Below are 8817 nucleotides of genomic sequence, written 5' to 3'. Positions count from 1 at the left end.
CCTCTGAGCCCTCCAGGAGATGACAAGAATGTCGTAACAGCACAGCAGGGTTGCCAGTCTGTGAATTCTGCCTGGTTTTGCAAACCTGCTGCTGCAAAGGTGAGTGATGCATCGTGGTGATGCACAGGGTGAATGTTCATCCCTTTCCCATACCAGAACAGCCGCAGTGTAGGACGGCTTGTCTGGGCTGGCACTGAGCTCCACCCTTCTGCAGGAGATCCTGTCCTGTAGATTCTGCCAGTCTCTGGGCAGCTCCAAGATTATCAGCTAGTTCAGTCTCCACGTTGGAGGGTACCATTACATGGTGGTGCACACCTGTTTTTAAATGCTGGACTATCCTGTTGATGCAAGGGAGGTGCCTCTTCTCCTTAAGATTGGTGAGTTTTTGGAGTGCTTTATATGGGCTAAAAGTACCTTCTGTAGAGCAAGTAACAACAGAGCTGCTTTGCTTCTGCTTTGTGGGTTGTATGATGGAGTCGTGTGTAAAAGCTCAAATCTTTTCTTATGTTGTGATTGTTATCAGCAGACTTGGAGCACAGTTAAATACAAGTTTGAAACAGAAAAGGAGCACAATCCTGGATTTGTATTCACATTCACTCCAGCCAAACACTACATTCCTTGATTTTTCCCTTGTATAAGCTATTCATTCTTCTCTTGAAATAACCTTTATTGGATTACTTCTTTTTTTAAATGGCTTTATTTTTTTTTTCCTAGTAGAAGTTGTTGGTAATAGAGTGGGGATCAGTGTTCAGAGAGAATCACAAGAGTGTTAGGGGTTGGAAGGGAGCTGTGTCAGGGGAGGTTTAGACTCAAGGTGAGGAGAAAGTTCTTCACCGAGCGAGTTGTTTGTCATTGGAATGTGCTGCCCAGGGAGGTGGTGGAGTCACCATCCCTGGAGGTGTTCAAGAGGAGATTGGACGTGGCACTTGGTGCCATGGTCTAGTCATGAGGTCTGTGGTTACAGGTTGGTCTCAATGATCCTCGAGGTCTCTTCCAACCTTCGTTATACTGTGGTACTGTGATACCCCTTGCCAAAGCAGCATCACCTAGGGCAGGCCACGCAGGAATGCATCCAGGCAAGTTTTGAAAGTCTCCAGAGAAGGACCCTCCACAGCCTCTCTGGACAGCCTCTTCCAGGGCTGTCACCCTCATCATAAAGAAATGTCTCCTCATGTTGAGGTGGAACCTCCTTGTACCTGTTGTTCCTTGGCCTGTTACTGGGCACCACTGAAGAGAGCCTGGCACCTTCATCCTGACACCTACCCCTCAGATATTTATAGATGTTGATGAGACCCCCTCTCAGCAGCCTTTTCCAGACTAAACAGCCTCAGGTCTCTCAGTCCTTTCTTCGTAGGAGAGATGTTCAAGTTGCACAATTGCCCTCATAGCTCTCTGTTGGACTCTCTCCAGCAGATCCCTCTCTCTCTCTTGGACTGGGGAGCCCACAACCACACACAGCATTCCAGGTGTGGTGTCACCAGGGCAGAGTAGAGGAGGAGGACGACCTCCCTAGACCTGCTGGGGACACTTTTCTTAATGCTCCTTAGGAAGCTGAGCTGAAAGCTGGATCCCTTTAGCAGAGCCATATTCAAATCAAGGTTTTAATTTGGCTGTTCTTTTGAGGAGGAGAGGCATCTGATGAGGATTTATACTAATTTCTATATGTATACATATAAAAATACATATTTTATACACACACATATATAAAGTTTGTCTATATAACAATACATTATATATAATATTATTATATATATTATTAATTATAGATCTATTATTAATCATTATTATATCTATTCCCCCCTTAACCTGTGAGTGGTGATATGGAATTCAGCCACTACAAGGCTGTGTGTTACGCCCAAACTACTTTTCTAGAGGATACTGGATTTTATATTTAGCTTCTTTACTGGGAGTAAGATTAAGATTTGCATGGAATTGGCTTGAGGATCATCTGTGTTCCTAAAGCAGGGATGTCAGAGGCTTGCTTCCAAATAACAAGTTAATTCTCAGAAGTTCTTCACTCCCTCCAGACTTATTTATAGCCATTGTAAACAGAATGTGCTGCATTTAGAAAAATACTATCTTAAATAAGGGGTGCTGCATCATTTGTTTTGCAGAGGGAAATGTTTGCTGAATTCTGTCTATTCTTTATTTATTCTTTAAATTGGGATTATCATCAAGTGGGGACTTTTTACAAGGGCTTCTGATGGGACGAGAAGGAATGGATTGAAGTTTGAGGAGGGCAGATTTAGACTTTACAGTGAGGGTGGTGAGACACTGGAAGAGGTTGCCCAGGGAGGCTGTGGATACCCCCTTCCCTGGAGGTGTTCAAGGCCTTGAGCAGCCTGATCTTATGGAAGGTGCCCCTGCCCATGGCAAGGGGCTTGAAACTAGATGATCTTTGAGGTCTCTTCCAACCCAAACCATTCTATGAATCTATGAATAAGTGCTCAAGGGGTAACTGATGCTCTTAAGAGGCTTAGGCAGAGATGTCACACTGTGTGCCTGGAACATGCTTGAGAGCACCTGTTAAAAGGTGAGCAAGCTGTCTAATGTGTGCACACCCCTCATGTGTAAGCTGCTCTGTGTGAGGTTTGTTTAGCCACTGCTGGATTAAGGACTCCCCAAAACTCTTTAATTGTGTGACACAGCCACGATTAGCTGCAGTGAAAAATCTGCAACAAGATGTGTCACCCGAGCTGCTGCACTCCTGCCACAATTAGGTCAGCAGAAAAGATGCATCCCAAATTCCTCTGAGCTAGCTGGGACAGGGATGAAATTGAGTGTTCATCAGAGGGCTATGAGCATGATTAAGGGATCAGAACATCTGATGAGGAAAGGCTGAGGGACCTGGGCCTGTTTAGTGTGGAGAAGAGAAGACTGAGAGGGGATCTTGCTAATGTTTACAGATATCTGAAGGGTGGGTGTCAAGAAAAAGGGGTCAGTCTCTTTTCAGTGGTGTCCTGTGATAGGACAAGGGGCAATGGACACAAACTGGAACACAGGAAGTTCCATCTCAACATGACAGAAAACTTCTTTACTGTGAGGGTGACATAGCACTGGAACAGACTGCCCAGAGAGGTTGTGGAGTTTCCTTCTTCAGAGAATTTCCAAACTCATCTGAATGCATTCCTGTGTGACCTGCCCTGGGTGATCCTGCTTTGACAGCAGGGTTGGACTCAATGAGCTTCAGCGATCCCTTCCAACCCCTAGGAATGAAGGTGGCTTTCAATACAATTCCTCATGCAGCACAAATCTCCAGATCTAATCCAGGCTAGCAGCATAAATCTGTTCAGCAGTTTAGGGAGAGCCCAAAGTTCTTGAGGATGCCTTTATACTCTTCCTTTTTGTCCAAAGAGCAAGGAATAATACAGCTGGTTTATGCTGCCTGTGGCTGAGTGTGTGTGTGTGTGTGCTGGACACAGGTGCTACCTGAGGCTTGTTTTGAGTCCTTGCCAGTTTGGACCAGCATGTGATGGTTGAATGTCTTTGCTGACATGCTCTTCTCAACTCCAGAGAACCTAATTACTAGTATATATGGCATATGAACATTTGGGTGGGTGATAGGATTGTACAAATGACCTTGCAGGAGACAGGGCTGTATGTAAGGCCTCTGCATCCCTAATTTAGCCCCAGCAGCTTGTTGGCTTCCTTCTGTTAGAGCCGAACCAAACACTGGTGAAAAAGGAGACAGATGATTGCTTGCCTATAGGGCAACTGACTGTGTAGATGTTTCAAGAGGTTTCACTGGAAAAACCCTCTGGTAAATTGATACTATCCTCTCATAACATCAGAGAGGTGCTTCAGGTGGGTTTCAGTGGGGGTTTTGCCTTCCAGAACAGAATCATAGAATCAATAAGGTTGGAAAAGACCTCAAAGGTCATCAAGTCCAACCTGTCACCCAAGACTTCATGGTTGGAAGGGGCCTCCAGAGGTCACCCCTCAAGGCCTGAGGACTTTTGTGCAGTCTCTTTACACGTTCACTGTCAATGTAGAAATCAATGAAATCACTATCAATGTAGAAATGTAGCGTGCTGGTGGAATGCTCAGCAGCCCAAGTGTGGGGTCTTGTATTGGCTTTGTTTTGTCTTGGGTTTGGCTTTTGTCTGGGAATGTTGGTTGGTTGCTTGGGGGTTATTTTTTATTTGTTTTGCCTTTGTGTTTGGGGGCTTTTTTGTGGGGGTTTGTGTGTGTGTATGTTTTGTTTGATTAGGTTGTTTTTTCTCATTTTCTTGTGTGTGTGTTTTGTTTTTCCTAAAGTTTCTAGGCCTATCCAGTCTATTTCCATGAAGGAAGAGATTGCAGCATTTGATTTCAGTCACCCTTAGATGGCTTGGGTGAATTTGGCTGTAAGGGTTTTGCACAAGAACTGTTTTCAGAACTCAGGATGGGATTTAATCCTATATTGTGCTGGGCTCTCTCTTATTAGCTAAACTACAATATTAACTTCACAGCAGCTTTGTGTAATCCCATGCTGCAGATACCCAGAGGTTCAGGGTGCTGATTAATTCCCAGTTCTGCTGAAAACAGACTACTGCTGTATTTAAACATTATCCTTTGTAACAAGTGAGTAGAAGTATTCAAAGAATGGTTTCAGCTATTTGCAGCTGGATTGGTACCCACTGTTTTAGCCTGTGGGGAGTAGGGAGGAACTACTGCTCCGTGCCATCACTCTTCTATAGCCTGGGTTGCACAGAAGGACATTTGTGTATACTTTTCTGCTGTCTTGTAGAGCATGCAGGCCTTAGCTCAGACCTGGTGCAAGGACACTCAGTGTGGTGGAAGCCAGGGGATGTTACTGTGGTGTAGAAAGCTGCCCCTGGAGCTAGGTTGTATGCTAGACCCCATGTTGCTGCCTGTGAACAGGAGGGGGTGTGTTGTACATTCGTGTGGCCCCAGGCAGGCATGACTCCACTGCTCTGGCATCTCTCCCTCTGGGAGGAATGGAGCAGGTATGGCAGCAGGTGATGCTTCACTGATGGCCAGCACCTGATAAGCACAGGCAGCTTGAGAGGAAAAATCTGCAGTGGTAAGAGAGGAAGGATAAGGAGAGTTTGTACTCAAATATAAAGGGCTCCTATCTTCCCTTCACTTACTTTATATCTTCAGCTGCTTGCACAGTGATCTGTTTTGACCACACTTGCTGTTGTCAGTGTGCAGCCAGCCTTCTCGTGAAGATGCTTGGTGCATTCTTTGGCCCATGTGCTAGCAGCAGCACAGAAGGCCTGGAATGACTGATAGCCACCTAAATGGCACCAGATGGAAGTCCCCTGTGTAAGCTTCACATGACTTCACCTCTAAATATTTGGGCTCTTGATTTAGGCTTGTGTTCTAGTTTGTTGTCTTTTTCCCAAGCATTGTTTTATGTAATTAAAAAATGTTGATTACATGCAGTCACCAGCTGTGCCAGCCACGATTTTACAGCAAACAGAGCTCCGTGACAGATCTGTTCAGATGGATTGGTCACATTTGCCTCTAATAATCCATCAGGCTCCAGCTCCCTTGTTATGTTTTGGTAGCCTTTATGTCTGCTGTAATGCTGAAGCAGAGCTTAAGAAAAGCATTATGGACAGTTCTCCCATGAATTTGGGCATAATATATTCAAATAGATTAATTTCTATGTAAATATACAGCACAGTACATTTAAGTGTAATTATTCATATATGTAATTATTCCTATCTAAATGCATTCACATTTCTGTAGCCATGAGTTCTGTTAAACTATGTTATTCTGAAAAGTATTTCCTCTTGCCTAATTTAACTCTCTCCTTTGATCCATTCACAAGGTACCTTGATGGGGTGCTTGGTGCCATGGTTAAATTGGTTAGATATTGTTGGATGATAGGTTGAACTTGATGATCTCAAAGGTCTCTTCCAACCTGTTCTGTTCTATTCTGTCTTCCCATGTGGGTTATCAGGAGGAATGAAGACCCAAATTTCTGGTTTCAGGAGCAGGGAGGTCATTCTGCCCCTGTACTCAGCACTGGTTAGGCCACACCTTGAGTACTGTGTCCAGTTCTGGGCTCCTCAATTTAAGAAGGACATTGAGACACTTGAACGTGTCCAGAATGAGGCCTTGAGCACAAGCCCTACGAGGAGAGGCTGAGGGAGCTGGGGTTGTTTAGCCTGGAGAAGAGGAGGCTCAGGGGAGACCTTATTGCTCTTTGCAACTACCTGAAGGGAGGTTGTAGCCAGGTGAGGGTTGGTCTCTTCTTCCAGGCAACCAGCACCAGAACAAGAGGACACCGTCTCAAGCTGCGCCAGAGGGAGTTTAGGCTGGATGTGAGGAGAAAGTTCTTCACAGAAAGAGTCATTGGCCATTGGAATGTGCTGCCCAGGGAGGTGGTGGAGTCACCATCCCTGGAGGTGTTCAAGAGGGGATTGGACGTGGCACTTGAAGCCATGGTTTAGTTATCATGAGGTGTTAGGTATTAGGTAATAGGTTGGACCTGACGATCTCAAAGGTCTTTTCCAACCTGATTGATTGTATGATTCTATGAATGAATATCACATCAGTTTTAAGCCGTGCAGTTTCAGGCACTGTCACCTACTGCCCTGTGGAGCTCACTGTATACCTCCTCTGGTACCAGCAGTAACTTTCTGTCCACCCATCAACACCTGAAGTGGCCTGAAGTGAAGTGGTTGATGCTGCTAAAGGCTGTTTAAAATCTTTCTTCTCCCCAGATGTTTGTTACCATTTGTGTTTATCGACCTTCCCTTTCTGCTCTGTATTCTGCAAAGGGATCTCTTCTTTTTTGGGGGTTGCAAAACCCAGTGCCAACCACGTAGTTCTGTTCATGTTTCTAAAATACATACATTATCAGAAAGATCACCAAGTACCTGAAAACAGAGGCAGCAAGCTTTGGCAGCACTGCCCTTTCCCAAGGAGCAGGGGCATAGCGAAGGGAACGGCACAAAAACATTTCTGAGAACAGTTAGTACAAGGGGCATGCACAGAGGCAGTTTTCTCTGGAACAACAATCATTGTGCATTATTGGATTTCTTCTTCTTCTTTTTTTACTTTTAATACTATCCTCTATTTGGAGAGATTTAAAACCACTCCCAGTCCTGAGAATTTCACTTGTTTGCATAGCCATTTGAAGAGAATTGTAGTTGAAGGCTTCAGCTCTTTGATGGTGTTCCTTGAAATGCAGGCTCCTCATTTGTCATCTCTTCAATTCTTCTTGTCACTAAATCTTTGTGTATAGAGTAAAAGACATCCAGCATGGTTCTGCAAAATAAAAGCCTTAAATGTTGTTTTCTTGTTGCATGAACAGACCTAATTTGACAGCAATTACAGCGCCAGGGCTCTGAGTAGGGTGCTACTGAGCAACTCAAATCCTTTCAAATGGCATCACTTCACTTTAAGTGGCAAAACAACAGTGTCCAGAGCAGAATGGATATGATGTTTCTCCTGGGTCATACTGCCTGTGATAACTGGAATGCTGTTTTTTGGTGGCTCTGTGCAAGCAGAGCAGAGAACAAACAGGAGGTGGGTGGATGATGAGCTGACTAGCTCAAGGTCACACAGGGTGGTATTGTCCCAGAGGGAGCAGCCCAGGAATACTGTTAACAGCTCACAGAGAAAGCCAGCTCATCTCTAACCTCCCATGCTTCTTTACAAGGATTGCTGGAGTTCAAATTAAAAGGACTTTGTCATATCCCTAGTAAAAAAGTTTTAAAAAGCAATTATGGAAGGCAAGAGCTTGGGGTGGAGCTTTAGGAGAGGCTGAGGGAGCTGGGATTGTTTAGCCTGGAGAAGAGGAGGCTCAGGGGAGACCTCATTGCCCTCTACAACTACCTGAAAGGAGGCTGTAGCCAGGAGGGGGTTGGTCTCTTCTCCCAGGCAACTAGCACCAGAACAAGAGGACACAGTCTCATGCTGCACCACGGGAAGTTTAGACTCGAGGTGAGGAGAAAGTTCTTCACTGAGAGAGTCATTCGTCACTGGAATGTGCTGCCCAGGGAGGTGATGGAGTCCCCGTCCCTGGAGGTGTTCAAGAGGGGATTGGACGTGGCACTTGGTGCCATGGTTTAGTCATGAGGTCTGTGGTGACGGGTTGGACTCGATGATCTTTGAGGTCTCTTCCAACCTTGGTGATTCTGTGATGTCATATAAAAATCCCAAGAATGCTTTGACTGGAATTTAAAGGGAGACTGTATAGAGCCCTAAATTCTCATTTCATATTATTCACTGTTTATGTTGTGTAAGTAAAGACAGAGCCAGGGAATTAAAAATAGGGAGATAATTTTAATGGAAGGAACACAGTTTTAGCCCAGCTGCCTCAGAAACACACAGAACCCAGCTCTGCCTGCAGTTGCCTTTGGAGATAGCTTGCTGGTTTTAATGCTTTTGCAGGAGCCACATGAAGGAAGAAAGTATCTGGCATGCTGTTACTAATTTCATTTGTGGAAGATGAGATAAATATTAATGAATATAAACAACCATTAAATGTAGACTCAGTAGTTAAATTGCTAGGCTGAGCACATTAATATACAAAGAGGTACTTTGTAGTCAGGATGACATTCAGCTGGAATTAGACTTTCTGAAAGGCAATTTCTGCCAGTTTATAATTTTGTTAATGCTGCCTGAAAACCTTTCTGTTTAAATCTAAGCTGGGAGCCTGCAGGCCCTTTCTTTCTTCATGTCAAGGTCAGTCCCAGCTGTACTTTCTGCTCGTTGGCGGCACTGATCAAAGGGCTTGAGGGATGTCTGGTGAGCAGCCTTTCATTGCTTCCACTGGAACCAGTGTTTGGATCCAGCACATTGCCTGGCCTCATCCAAACAGCTGCTGCAACTCAGGTGAGGAATAGGAGTAAG

At 44.8% G+C, this 8817-nt stretch overlaps 1 protein-coding gene across 1 annotated transcript in view; it reads left to right on the top strand.

Annotated features, from left to right (window-relative positions):
• Positions 1–27: 27 nt before the first annotated feature.
• The window catches only part of RGS8 (regulator of G protein signaling 8), a 52243-nt gene continuing 43453 nt past the window's right edge, over positions 28–8817 (top strand). Inside the window, exon 1 of the mRNA XM_068141494.1 lies at positions 28–377. The gene's annotated coding sequence lies outside the window, so the exon portion shown is untranslated. The remainder of the gene's footprint in view (positions 378–8817) is intronic.

Source organism: Melanerpes formicivorus, unplaced genomic scaffold, assembly GCF_026170545.1.
Source record: "Melanerpes formicivorus ecotype bairdi unplaced genomic scaffold, bMelFor1.0.p_v2 SCAF_7, whole genome shotgun sequence".
NCBI lineage: Eukaryota > Metazoa > Chordata > Aves > Piciformes > Picidae > Melanerpes > Melanerpes formicivorus.
Note: the sequence above shows the minus strand (reverse complement) of the source record. Positions and strands in the feature narration are given on the sequence as shown.